The sequence below is a fragment of the Bubalus kerabau genome, chromosome X (assembly GCF_029407905.1).
Source record: "Bubalus kerabau isolate K-KA32 ecotype Philippines breed swamp buffalo chromosome X, PCC_UOA_SB_1v2, whole genome shotgun sequence".
Classification (NCBI taxonomy): domain Eukaryota; kingdom Metazoa; phylum Chordata; class Mammalia; order Artiodactyla; family Bovidae; genus Bubalus; species Bubalus kerabau.
In genome coordinates, this window is record NC_073647.1 from 118,895,555 (window position 1) to 118,908,751 (window position 13,197).

Here is a 13,197-nt window from a genome sequence, read left to right on the forward strand (position 1 = left end):
TCCTACTCCAGGGGATCTTCCCAACCCAGGGATCAAACCCAGGTCTCCTGCATTGCAGGTAGATTCTTTACCATCTGAGCCACCAGGAAGCCAGAGGGAGAATACTGATTAGTAAAAGCCAATCATGCTAATTTATCCCCTTTGATGGTGACTGGTTTACAAATAAATAGGTGATATAATACTGGTCAATGAGACCCAAGAAACCTGCTGTGAAGTTTCTAAGAAAACTCTCACACGTAAGAAAAGGACAAGAAGGACTTCCCTGGGGTAAAGAATCTGCCTGCCAATGCAGGAGACATGGGTTCGATCCCTGATCTGGGAAGATCCCACATGCCACAGAGCAACAGGTCCATGCGCCACACTACTGAGCCTTTGCTCTAGAGCATGGGAACCGCAACTATTAAGCCCATACAAGGCAACCTGTGAAGCCCACACATCCTCCACAGCAAGAGAAGCCAGGAGAAGCCACTGCAATGAGAAGCCCGCACACCGCAACTAGAGGAAAGCCCATGCAGCAACGAAGACCCAGCACAGCCAAAAATTAATAAATAAATTAAATAAAAAAAAAAGAATGGACAGGAAGACAGAACATTCTTTCTTAAATCCAGCTGATGTTCTGTGACCCTTGCAGCTGCTGCAGCCCCCCTGTGACCATGCAGAGACAAGCCAGGGGACCAAAGCCAACAATTAACACAGCAGAAAAATGGAAAAGGCTTGGAACTTTCCTGATACTGTTGAGTTAGTCGCTAAATTAACCAATCCTGGAATTCCCAAGCTCTGGACTTCTTTTATGAGATGACAAACCTCACTATTGTTGAAGTCATTTTAAGCTGAGTCTTCTGCTACTTGTGGGGAAAAAAACAAAAAACATCCCATGAGGCTGATGTTATTGGTTGGCTACTCATTCCTCACCTCTTTTTTCACTATAGAGAGTGAAAATGCAGATACTTGCTTTTCCAGCTTCCCTTACAGCTGGGAGTTTATGTGACCTAGTTTTGGCCAATGAGATATAAAGGAAAATCCACTTGGAGTTTTGAGAAAGGAATCACCCCCTCTCCAATCAAAACAAAAGAGAGAGGTATGGGAGGAGAATTTTCTTTCTCTTCTTGTAGAAGTAAAACTGAATATGAAAACCAGGACACAGGATGGCAAAATGGAAGGAGGGAAGGGACTGGGTTCTGATGATACTGCCAGGCCTTTGAACCAACCCATTGGCCCTGCTACTTTATACATGTTAAGAAAGTATGGGGGAAAAAAAAAGAAAGAAAGTGAGAAACAGCCTTGTGGTTTAAGCCACTGTTGGTGAGATGGGTTTTCTATTACTTGCAGCTTAGTGTATCCTTACTGATACATCCACATTTACAGAGCTGTTGAGTCAGAAAGGAAGTGTGGCTGTGAAGCACAGTCTAGCTCAGCAGTGAACATTTGCATGGCCATAATAATGTAAACAGTGACTTGTTTTAATCAAAAATTTAAAAAAGAACTCTACTGGGGGGAGCAGAGGGAAGGGAACAAATGGGATCAGGGTATCTGAAAAGGTCCAGTCCTCATCACCATGATAGTAAGCAACAAATAACATCTAAACTAAAAATAAGACATACCTGGTGGTCCAGTGCGGGGGTACAGGTTAGATCCCACATGTGACTTGGCGGGGCCAAAACCAAAATAAAAAAAAACAAACACATAGTGGCTTAAGTGTATTAAAAATATGGAGAGATACATCAGGAGAAAGAAAAAACTGAAAATATCTGCTTTGGTAGAAAAGTGAAGGAGATAGGAAAGGCTGGGGCAGAGTGATTGCCCTGATTTATTATGAGCCTTTCAGTTCAACTTGACTCTAAGAAATGAACACATATTCTCTGATAAAATCTTGAATTAATTTCAAATCAGATAATGTGCAAAAATGTTACAGATTTGGAGACACGTTTCACTGATCAAACCATGTCAAAGAGAAACTAACCAAAAACATGAGTAACTACATGAGAGATTACTCATTAACACGCTGTGTGCTACGTTGTGCTGGTCGCTCAGTTGTGTCCGACTCTGAGACCCCATGGACTGTAGCCTCCTCTGTCCATGAGGATTCCCCAGCAAGAATACTGGACTGCGTTGTCATGCCCTACTCCAGGGGACCTTCCCAACCCATGGATCAATCCCAGGTTTCCCACATCACAGGCAGATTCTTTATCGTCTGAGCCACCAAGAAAGCCCTTAACATGCTTAGGTGTCTTCTAATAATTACAAAAATGGATGGACGTCACAAAGACTAGGCTGTTAAGGGTGTATGGTGATATGTATTTGTAATAAACATAGGAAATGTGAAGACAAAACCTCCAATTTTGATTTCCAGTTCAAGGCATCAATTTATCAGTTTACTGATACTAGTTTTGTGCATATCACACGCTTAGTCTAATACCCGAATCTCTTTGAATCCCTGTAGTAAAAAGCACTCAACATCCCAGCTGGGGAGCCAAGAATAATCAATAAACATAAAGCACAGAACAGGGTAAGAAATGAATGAAGAGGAGTTGATAAGTGAGCACTGGTAAAGTCAGGCATGGCCTCTGGGCAATGTGGGTTTGACTTGAGCTGTAAAGAATGAATGGTGTTTCTGGATGCAGCAAGGAGGAGGGTGGGGTTCCAGATAAAATACATAAGACAAAGTCATTAAGGTAGGAAAGATCCTTAACATATAAAGAGCTCTTCTAGGTACTTCTCTGGCAGTCCAGTGGTTGAGAATCCTAGCTTCTCCTGCAGGGAACAGAGGTTTGATCCCTGGTCAGGGAATTAAGATCCCACATGCCAGTGTGGTGTGGCTCCAAAAAAAAAAAAAAAAAAAAAAAAAAGAGCTCTGTTAATTAAAAAGAGAAAAGAAAAAGACCAGGAACCCAGTAGTAAAAGGGGCAAAGGATATAAGCAGATGTCATTCACCAAAGAGGGGGGTGAAAAACCCACAAAGAAATGCAAATGAATCTTAAACACTGAAAAGATTCCCAGGCAAAGAAAGAGAAATATCCAATAAATTCCATTTTCATCTCCCACATTTTGCAAACATGAAAAAGATAATTCAGTGTGTGGCAGGCAGAATTCTAAGATGGTCACCCACCTCATGGTATACCAGCAGTTCTCCCAGTTCTTCACTCATACACTCATCCAGATGTTGCTGTGAAGAGATTTTGCAGATGTAATTATGTTCCCAAAACAAGTGACTTTTCAGGGTAATCTGGATAGGTATAACCTAATCACATGTGTCCTTTAAATCTAGGTCTAGAGGTCAAAGACAGGGAAGGCAGAGATCCAAAGCACAAGATTTGATTTGTTGTTGTTCACTTAATATTGGGGTCGGGGGGTGGGGGGCACGAGGCAAGGAAGGCGGGCAGTCTTTAGGAGTTGAGAATGGCCCCCAGCTGACAGCCAACAAGGAGAGGCAGACCTCAGTCCTACAACCATAAGGAACTGAATTCTGCCAACAACAGGAACAAGCTTGGAAGCAGATGTTTCACCAGAGCCTCCAGATAAGAACTCAGTCTAGCCAACACCTTGATTTTAACCTTGTGAGACCCTGAGCACAGAACTCAGCTATGCCATGCCAGACTTCTGACCTACAGAACTGTGAGCTAATAAATGGGTGGGGTTTTAAGCCACCAAGTTTGTGGTAATTAGAAAACTAATATGCTGTGTTTAAAAGGGTGTGGAGAAACGGGCTGATTCATTTCTCACTGGCCAGCATGTAAATAGGTATATCCTCTCTGGAGGGCAAGCTGGCAATATCTATGAAAATTGAAGTTACTCATCCATTTGACCCAGCAACTCCACCTTTAAGGATTCATCCTACAGATGTACTCACACATGTGCAAGAAGATCCAAAACAACAACATACATTGCAGCATTGTTTGCAACAGCAAGTCTGCCACCTAAATACCTATCATAAGAAGACTAGCCAAATACATGATGGTATGGCCCCCAAAATGCAACCATTCCAGATACACTGATGTAGAAACAACATCAGGAATTATATTTAGGCAAAAACGCAAGGTTTAGGTGGTGTGCAGAATGCTACTATCTATATAGGGGCCCCCAAAGGTATACAATCAGATCTGTTGGTAAATGCACAAGATATTTTGGGGATATACCCAAGAAACCAGTCCCAAGAACACTTTGGGGAGTGGACCATGTGACTAGGAGACAGAGGAAAAAGTAAGGCTGTTCCCAGGTTACCTTGGTTCTCTTGTGTGTGTTACGTGTTCAGAAAAAAATACAAACGGGAGAACAAAATGAGCTCTGCCCTTGTGGGTACTTAAAGAGAATGAAACGGTTTCATTTATTTGTTTTGCCTTCCTCCTTCAAAGGAGGAAAGGGAAACTACTAGGAGCAATGGAAGGAGAGACTTGCCCTCTCTTCAACTGGCTCTTTCTCCTTGGTATGAATGGTCCCCAGAGAGGCAGGCCCCTGGGCTAGAAAGCAGTTCCTTGCCTAGCACGGTGGCCAGTGAGCTCAGCATCCAGCATAACACTTTCACACAGAATGGAAGGCTATATTTCTTGTTGGTCTTTTTATTTTTTTCTTTTTAAAGTGATTTTATTTATTTTTACTTTTGGCTGTGTGGGCTTTCTCTAGTTGTGGCTGGGCAGTGGGGAGGGGGGGCCACTCTCTAGTTGCGGTGCATGGGCTTCTCATTGTGGGGGCTTCCCTTGTTGCGGAGCCGGCGGGCTTCAGAAGTTGCATGATGTGGGCTCAGTGTTGCAGTTCCTAGGCTCCAGAGCACAGGCTTGGTATTGAGGTGCTTAGTTGCCCTGCAGCATGTGGGATCTTCCCAGACCAGGGATCGAACCCATGTCCCCTGCATTGGCAGGTGGATTTGTAACCACTGGACCACCAGGAATGTCCTATTTGTTTGTTTGTCTTTGTTCATGTGTTTTAGTTCCCCAACCAGGGATCGAGCCCATGCTCCCTGCAACGGAAGTGTTGAGTCTTAACCACTGGTCTACCATGGCATTCCAGGGTATGTTTGTTTTTTATTTTCTCCCTCCCTTCCCCCACTGACTATGTGTTTCATCTCTGAATCCTCAGCTTCAAGCAGTATACTGGCACACACTTTGTGCTCTAAAACTGTTTACTGAATGCATGAATGAATGAATGAATGAATGAACAAGCTTGGAGTTTATGTTACTGAGTACTAAGGGAGAAGACTGATTTTTGAGGTGCTAGGATCAAACTACAGTGGCTTTGAGTGCCAGAATGAGTTGTCTACTTGAATCATTTGAGGGAACCGCTTTCACACTTAAAAATTGGCAGAAAACACAGGTGTTTGAAATCAGAAAAATCTCAAAACCACTTGGCAAATGAGGCTGTGCCGTATCTATGTTGTGTCACGAGGATGAATATTATTGCATGAAGTACCCGAGAGCCTCAGAAAATGATATTCCCACTCTTCCCTTCTCAACCAGGGCTTTGAAAAGCTATCCATCCACAAGTGGATAAGACCCTGTGCTTCCAATGCAGGGGGCCCCCTGGCCCACATGCCTCGAGGTGAGGTGGGGGAGCCTCGGCAGGAAAAATGAAAGCCATCTCCAAACTTCCCTCTCAGTCCAAATAAAGATGCTCTTTTTGGTCTCCTTTTTCAGTTCAGCTGGAAAGTAACACCCGTGCCACAACTGAAATGACCCCAGACAGGAAGAACAAGAAGGGGCAAGTGATGTGGAAATCAGGGGTTGTATGCACAGCCACTGCCGTCCTCTGGGAATTGCCCAACATGCCCTCCTGGGCCAGGTCGGGGATGAACCAGGCAGGCCTGGCCACGGAAGTGACCTGCCCACCTGCCCTTGGGCACTCCCACGGCCTCTGCCATGCTGGCACCTGGATCGGGCCACCCTGCCCAGGTTGCCATGGTAGTGGATGGGAACTGAGTTGCTCCCATGTCCTCTGGCCCCAAGCCAGGACCAGGCTCCCGGCTGACAGGGAGCACTCCCTGGGGCTGTCGCCCGGCCCTGACTCACCTGTCCTGGCACCGATAGGTGTGGCCTGAGCAGGGACTCTACCAGTAAGGACCTGGGTGGCCTCCAGAAAATGAGCACCTGCTTTCCTGTTAGCCTGGGATCCAGCCAGAGTGTTCCGGGCCCCTCAGAAAAGTACACTCAAGGGCTGGACACCTCAGTCTGCCTACCCTAAAATGTAAGGCAAGCGTCAATATCAGAAGGATAGATAAAAGGAACACAATTCTTTCCACAGGGATTAGCCTGACTTGGCCACCCAGTACAGACGGGGCAGCCCAAGTACTTATGGTGTTGAAGTCCTGGCCTGCCCTGGCCTTTTTTTTTTTTTTGGCTGCACGGCATGCTGGATCTTCATTCCCTGACCAGGGATCAAACCAGAGCCCCCTGCATTGGAAGGTGGATTCTTAACCACTGGACCATCAGGGGAGTTTAATGAGATAGTTACTATTATTTGAAATTTACTCTTGGGAAGATTAAAACACAGAGAGGTCCTGTGACTTGCCTACGTCACATAGCCAATAGCGGCAGAGCTAGGATTTAAACCAGGTTCTGGTCTCACTCCGGAGAAGGCAATGGCACCCCACTCCAGCCTGGAAAATCCCATGGACGGAGGAGCCTGGTAGGCTGCACTCCATGGGGTCGCTAAGAATCAGACACGACTGAGCGACTTCACTTTCACTTTTCACTTTCACGCATTGGAGAAGGAAATGGCAACCCACTCCAGTATTCTTGCCTGGAGAATCCCAGGGACAGGGGAGCCTGGTGGGCTGCCGTCTATGGGGTCGCACAGAGTCGGATATGACTGAAGCGACTTAGCAGCAGCAGCAGCAGCTGGTCTCACTCAGGAAATAGCCATGTGTCTACAATTGTATAGGCTTCCCTCTGATTGTTTTTCTTCATTCTCCATTAGCCAATCTCATGCTAAATTCCCCTTGAAACTCGGACTTTGCTCTTCCCCCTCCAGTCCCCCATCCAGCCCCAGGCCTAGACCCCCACCACTCATTTCTTGATTCCTGCCCCAGCTTCTCAGTTGGCCTTTTACTGCCAGTCCTTGCTTAGAGTACACTTTTACACAAAATCTGGGCTACCCCTCCTAAAACCCTGCTTTCTGTACATCATTATAATCATCTTTGGCTCTGCATCTTCGCCTGCAATGCATCCTGTATTCAGGGAGAACCTCAGCCCACACCCGCATGTCGGTCTGCACAGACCCCCAACCAGCACGTGCCATGCACATTCCCAGGCCTCATTTCCCAGCAGAACACATTCTTCTGTCTGCATAATCCTGTCTCTCCTCCAAGGCTCAGCTTAGTTCCCTCACCCTCCCCCTGCCACAGGCCACCCTGGCCCACAACTGTCCTCTCTCTCCACAATTGTGCTGTTCTCTAAGACCACACGGTCTGATCCTGAATTGTCCCCTAGGAGACCCTTATGTTTCCCCAGTGTGACTGTGAACTCCTCAAGGACACATGTGATGTTGAAACAGGAGGGGAGGGTGCAGGGCACAACCTTTAGAAGAATGACATAGCTGTTGAGGATACACAAAAACTGGTTAGGCCCAAGAAGGCAGAAAAGTAGGTTTCCAGTGGACCTTAAGCCTTATTATACTCTCATCGTTGGAGAAGGAGATGGCAACCCACTCCAGTATTCTTGCCTGGAGAATCCCAGGGATGGAGGGGCCTGGTGAGCTGCCGTCTATGGGGTCGCACAGAGGCGGACACGACTGAAGCGACTTAGCAGCAGCAGCACGCTCTCATCATAATACATTTTGTGTGTGTTCAATCGCTTTAGTCGTGTCTGACTCTTTGGGACCCCATGGACTGTAGCCCACCAGGCTCCTCTGTCCATGGGGATTCTCCAGGCAAGAATAGTGGAGTGCATTGCCCTCCTCCAGGAGATCTTCCCAACCCAGGGGTCGAACCAGCGTCTCTTATGGCTCCTGAGGGTTCTTTACCACTATCGCCACCTGGGAAGCCCTCGTAATACATTCAGTTCAGTTCAGTTCAGTCGCTCAGTCATGTCCGACTCTTTGCGACCCCATGAATCACAGCACGCCAGGCCTCTCTGTCCATCACCAACTCCTGGAGTTCACTCAAACTCATGTCCATCGAGTCAGTGATGCCATCCAGCCATCTCATCCTCTGTCGTCCCCTTCTCCTCCTGCCCCCAATCCCTCCCAGCATCAGAGTCTTTTCCAATGAGTCAACTCTTCGCATGAGGTGGCCAAAGTATTAGAGTTTCAGCTTCAGCATCAGTCCTTCCAGTGAACACCCAGGACTGATTTCCTTTAGGATGGACTGGTTGGATCTCCTTGCAGTCCAAGGGACTGTCAAGAGTCTTCTCCAACACCACAGTTCAAAAGCATCAATTCTTCGGTGCTCAGCCTTCTTCACAGTCCAACTCTCACATCCATACAGGACCACTGGAAAAACCATAGCCTTGACTAGACGAACGTTTGTTGGCAAAGTAATGTCTCTGCTTTTCAATATGCTATCTAGGTTGGTCATAACTTTCCTTCCAAGGAGTAAGCGTCTTTTAATTTCATGGCTGCAGTCACCATCTGCAGTGATTTTGGAGCCCAGAAAAATAAAGTCTGACACTGTTTCCACTGTTTCCCCATCTATTTCCCATGAAGTGATGGGACCGGATGCCATGATCTTCATTTTCTGAATGTTGAGCTTTAAGCCAACTTTTTCACTCTCCACTTTCACCTTCATCAAGAGGCTTTTTAGTTCCTCTTCACTTTCTGCCATAAGGGTGGTGTCATCTGCATAGCTGAGGTTATTGATATTTCTCCTGGCAACCTTGATTCCAGCTTGTGTTTCTTCCAGTCCAGCATTTCTCATGATGTACTCTGCATATAAGTTAAATAAGCAGGGTGACAATATACAGCCTTGACGTACTCCTTTTCCTATTTGGAACCAGTCTGTTGTTCCATGTCCAGTTCTAACTGTTGCTTCCTGATCTGCATATAGGTTTCTCACCCACCAGCACCATGACAGTTCTGAAACAGAGCAGGACCCCATGGTCTTTGCTCCCCACCCCCCCCAACCCACGCCCACCCATGTCTTCTGCCTGCCTTTTGTCTGTGGAAAATTTCAAAGAATTAAGTTTAATCAGAGAAATTAGAAATGCAGAAACAAAGGAAAACAGTCAAAGGAGACCAAATAATAATAACGTAATCATTAAGCATAGTCAGGCACCTTTAGTTCCTTCTCAAGGACTATAGATTTTGAGCCACATCCTGTGAGCTGTCTTAGCGATACTAAAACACCAGGTGGAGAAGTTAACTACATGATGACCAGACTGTACCCAGGACATGAGCTGCCACAATTCTGAGAACTGGCCTCAGAGAAATGGGAACAAGTGGACCCTGGAACTGAAGATTAACTCTACCTAAATCAAGATGACCAATTTCGAGATGACTGTCAGAGCTGACTGTGCTGTTTCTGCACGTAGCCCCTCCTTTTGACTGTAAAAGTTCTTGCCCCACTGGTTGCCAGTTGGGGGGTGGGGCGGAGAGTCGGCCTTTGAACAGACGTCAATCCTGACCCCGCCCATCAAGCCTGTTGCCGGCATCTGAAATAAAGCAAACTTTCGTTTCCACCAACATGGCCTGTTTATTAGCTTTTGAGCAGCGAGCAGCCAGACCCACACACTCTTTCAGTAACAGTGCCAAGGCCAAAAAGTGGGCAGTGATCCGGCTCCTGGAAATACCTGCCCCTTCCTCTAAAGAGTTGAAACAATTCTCCCACTCATTAACCTAGGAAATTATCCAGTCCATAAAAACTAACCACCCTGTATTTCAGGGCCTCTCACCTTCTGAGATGGCCCACACTCCATCTGTGGAATGTGTTTATCCCAAGGCTGTTCTTGCCTTTTGAGAGGGACTGAATTCTGTCTATGAAATGTGTATCTCTCTAAATAAATTCACTTCTTACGTATCACTTTGTCTCTCACTGAAATCTTTCTGCAACATCAAGAATCTGAAAACCATAATTCCAAAAGATACATGGAGCCCAGTGGGTTATTTTTGTTTGTTTAAATATTTATTTGGCTACACCAGGTCTTAGTTGTGGCACATGGGATCTTTACTTGTGGCATGTGGGATCTAGTTCCCTGACCAGGGATCGAACCCCAAGCCTCCTGCACTGGGCACACAGAGTCTTAGCCACTGGACCATCTGGGAAGTCCCATAGCCCAGTGTTTGTTGCAGTACTATTTACAATAGCTAGGTTACATGGAAGCAACCTAAATGTCCACCAACAGAGGAATGGATAAAGATGTGGTACATATACACAATGGAAAATTATCAGCTGTAAAAAGGAACAAAATTGGGCTATTTGCAGAGACATGGATGGACCTAGAGATTGTCATAGAGTGAAGTAAGTCAGAAAGAGAAAAATATCATGTAATAACACGTATATGTGGAATCTAGAAAGATAGTACAGATGAACCTATTTGCAAAGCAGAAATAGACCCAGACATACAGAATAAATGTATGGACACTAAGGGGAGAAAGGGAGGGGTGGAATGAACTAGGAGATTGACGTTAACATATAAACACTACTATGTATAAAATAGGTAACTAATGAAAACCTGTATAGCACAGGAAACTCTTTAAAAAATGGGAAATACATCTTCAATTTATTTAATATCCACACAATGGGATACTACTTAGCAATGAAGAGAAATAAACTATTTCTACCTGTAACAACAACAAAAAGAACCTGAACTTCAATAAGTCCTGAGATTAAGTGTGTGATCTCAATTAAAAGACAGGGGGTGGGGGGGCGCTTCCCTAGTGGCTCAGTGGTATAGAATTTGCCTGCCAATGCAGGAGACACAGGTTCAAACCCTGGTCCAGGAAGGTCCCACATTCTGAGGAGGAACTAAAGCCTGCGCACCAAAGCTAGAGAGTAGCCCCCGTTCTCTGCAACTAGAGAAAAGCACATACAGCAATGAAGACCCAGCGCAGTTATAAATACATAGAATTATATCTTTTTAAAATTATCATTTTAAAAATAAAATAAAAGATATATGGGGGGATTCCCTGGTGGTCCAGTGGTTAGGCCTCCTCACTCTCACTGCCAAGGGCCTGGGTTCAATCCCTGGTCAGGGAATTAAGATCCCCACAAGCCACACAGCCCAAAAAGAAAAAAAAAAGACTTCCCTGGTGATCCAGTGGTTAAGACTCCACTTTCACTGTAGGGGGCGTGGGTTGCATACCATGGTGTGACCCCCAAAAATAAAAAAAGATTGGGTTCAAGTCCCAATCTGAGTTGTGCAGTTTCAAAGTCATACATTTCCTTGTAAATCACTCTCTCGTTTAGGGTACTTTACTAAAAGGGCAGTTACACAGATCCCATCTTAGACTTGCTTAACCAGAATCTCTGAGGGTAGGCTCGGGTGTCTACATTTTTTTTTGGTAATAGCTTAAGTGAGTTATAGGGCTTCCCAGGTGGCTCAGATGGTAAAGTGTCTGCCCGCAATGTGGGAGACCTGGGTTCTATCCCTGGGTCGGGAAGATCCCCTGGAGAAGGAAATGGCAACCCACTTCAGTACTCTTGCCTGGAAAATTCTATGGACGGAGGAGCCTGGTAGGCTACAGTCCATGAGGTCACAAAGAGTCGGACACGACTGACTGACTTCACTCATTTTGAGTGAGTTATACCTTACGTACCATAAAATTCACCTTTCTTTCTCTTCTAGTTTTATTGAGATCTGGTTGACAAACAGTGCTGTAGAAGTTTTTAGGTCTACAGCATAATGATTTGGCTTACGTAAGTCATGAAAATGATTACAAGTTTAGTGAATATTCCTTGTGAGGAGAAAATTCACCCTTTTAAAGTGTACAAGTTATGGTTTTTAATATATTCACAGAGTTTTGCAAGCGTCACCACTGGCTAATTTTAGAACATTTTCATCACCCCAAAGGAAATTCCATACCCATTAGCAGTCACTCCCCATTCCCCTCTTCCTCCAGCCCCTAGCAACCACTAATCCACTGGTTTCTATGGATTTATTTATTCTGGAAATTTCCTTTAAACAAAATCATACAATGTGTGGTCCTTTGTGACTGCTTAGCATTAAGTTCAGAGAAGGCAATGGCAACCCACTCCAGTATTCTTGCCTGGAGAATCCCAGGGACAGAGGAGCCTGGTGGGCTGCCGTCTATGGTGTCACAGAGTTGGACACGACTGAAGCAACTTAGCAGCAGCAGCAGCAGCATTAAGTTTTCTAGGCTCATCTATGTTGTAGCAGGTGTCAGTATTTCATCCCTTTTAATTGCTGAATGATATTCCACTGTAGGGATAGACCACATTTTGTTTCCATGCATCTTTTGCTGGATATTTGGCCTGTTTCCACTTTTTGACTACTATGAATAATGCAGCTGTGAACATTTGTGTACAAGTTTTTATGTGGACATAAGTTCTCACTTCTCTGCGGTAGACACTAGAATTGCTGGGTCATGGGATAACTCTTATGTTTAACTTTTTGAGGAACCTCTGAAGTCTTTTCCACAGCAGCTGCACCAACAATAAATGAGGGTTCTAGTTTCTCCACATCCTCGCCGTATGTATTTTTAACACATTCCATGGGTATGACAAAGTTTGAGGTGCTAAATTCTGGAAGCCCTGCTTGTCTACCATCCCAAGAATTACCTGGGACTACTTTGAGGTGTTGGGTGGCCCTGGGTGAATGACCTTCTGAGACAGGATAGAATGGAGCTGGGCACAACCTCTAAACGAATGACATGCCGTTGAGGATACACAAAAACTGGTTAGATCCAAGAGGGCAGAAGATTTGACTTCCTGTGGACCTTGAGCCTTATTACACACTCGTAATATATTAGCATATGCTAAATGACATAACCTGGAGAAGGCAATGGCACCCCACTCCAGTACTCTTGCCTGGAAAATCCCATGGACGGAGGAGCCTGGTGGGCTACAGTCCATAGGGTCGCTAAGAGTCGGACACGACTAAGAGACTTCACTTTCACTTTTCACTTTCATACATTGGAGAAGGAAATGGCAACCCACTCCAGTGTTCTTGCCTTGAGAATCCCAGGGATGGGGGAGCCTGGTGGGCTGCCGTCTATGGGGTTGCACAGAGTCGGACACGACTGAAGTGACTTAGCAGCAGTAGCAGCAAATGACATAACCACAGACACCATGACAGTTACTAGGCGGACCACAAAAGG

General features: G+C 45.5%; 1 long non-coding RNA gene across 1 annotated transcript in view; it reads right to left on the reverse strand.

Annotated features, from left to right (window-relative positions):
• The window catches only part of LOC129639850 (uncharacterized), a 44,601-nt gene that overhangs the window by 30,357 nt on the left and 1,047 nt on the right, over positions 1 to 13,197 (reverse strand). The window contains exons 2-3 of the long non-coding RNA XR_008708635.1: positions 3,107 to 3,163; positions 1,602 to 1,644 (exon numbers count right to left, since the gene is read on the reverse strand). This is a non-coding gene — a long non-coding RNA (uncharacterized LOC129639850). The remainder of the gene's footprint in view (positions 1 to 1,601; positions 1,645 to 3,106; positions 3,164 to 13,197) is intronic.